Consider the following 1,455-nt stretch of genomic DNA (forward strand, 5'->3'; position numbering starts at 1 on the left):
TAATGTAATCTAACTGAAATCTTCCTGTATCTCCTTACCTCTTCCAAGTGTACCTCCTCCAGGCCTCTCCCATCTACTCCTCCCCCCCTCCTTACAGTCTCCTCCCTTCTTATCCTAAAACGTGTTCATTTTACGTTGGACCTCACGCCAGATGTCATGTGGATAAAAATCAGCAATTATAAAAAGTTTGTCATAACTAAAATATTTAAAAACATGAAACGTCTTGTACAAATGATCATATACTCACAGATGCTTGTTACCTCACAAAAACCCAGTACTTAGTAACACATCTGTTTATATAACTGGACATATTCCAAACATTGAATATCGATGCTAAACGGCGTAAAAAAATACAGCAAAGTCTGTGAAACATGTTTTAAATAAAGAAATATTTATGCGAATTTGGTTGCTGAATGTTTTTAGCATATGGTTTATCATTCATCTCAGAATGAAATAAAAAAATACACACTTTTACGTACTAATCGAGGGAGTTACTCACGAAAAATTAAAAGAAGACTCCATTACATCAGAAATTTTTAATATATTGAATTGGTTCATAAGTTCGTAGCTTTTTTCCATAAGGTTAATAAACACAACAGATACACATAACAGAGACTTTAGTTATCAATAATATATTCTCCTTCACTATTTATAGCAATCTCCCAACGCTGGGGCAACTTTTCGATTCTGCGACTACAGAAATCACATGGTTCTTCAACTCGTCGAGCATGTTCGCAGAGCATTTTCGTCCGAAAAGGAAGTTACTTGTGTAACGTAACGTAAGGTTCCCTGAATAACTTTGCCCGTTGTTTGAAAAGAGGTTTAGGCCCTCCTAAATTTTAGGGAACAATCCCTTCACAGATTAAGTTTATAAAGATCTCAACGGATAACGCAATGAATTATTATGGGGCAGTCAGAGAAAACTACGTCCCGTTAGCTACACTTGTGCCAAGAACCACGTATTTTAGTAGCATAATCATCAATGAAACAAATGTGACTCTGTTTTCGGACGTATGGAAAAGGGAGAAATTAAACGAGAACAGAAATAGCTTCAAATGATGAAATATTTATTTTGGCTAAGATTTCGCATGATAACAGTAATCTTTTGTATTTAATAGACAAAACATTCTTGATACATTTATATAAACGAACCTATGGTCTCACGTTCGCCTTAATCTGGCGAGTCCTGTGGGGTGAGGGAAATCTGGAGAGCACGTGGTCACTGCTCAGTTTCGAAAAACAAACACTCACGTGACACTAAATCCACATGCCGAACAAAATGTTGATAGCATTTTTGTAAAAAGTTTTGTATGTACCACGTGGTTGGCATCGAGCAGGATTTTGGGTGGCTGCATACCTCGGAGTGAAGCGCTTCGAACCAAATCGATTCATTCTTGCCGCGCGGGATTAGCTGAGCAGTCTCAGGCGCTGCAGTCATGGACTGTGCGGCTGGTC

This window comes from Schistocerca serialis, chromosome 2 (genome assembly GCF_023864345.2).
Source record: "Schistocerca serialis cubense isolate TAMUIC-IGC-003099 chromosome 2, iqSchSeri2.2, whole genome shotgun sequence".
NCBI classification, from domain to species: domain Eukaryota; kingdom Metazoa; phylum Arthropoda; class Insecta; order Orthoptera; family Acrididae; genus Schistocerca; species Schistocerca serialis.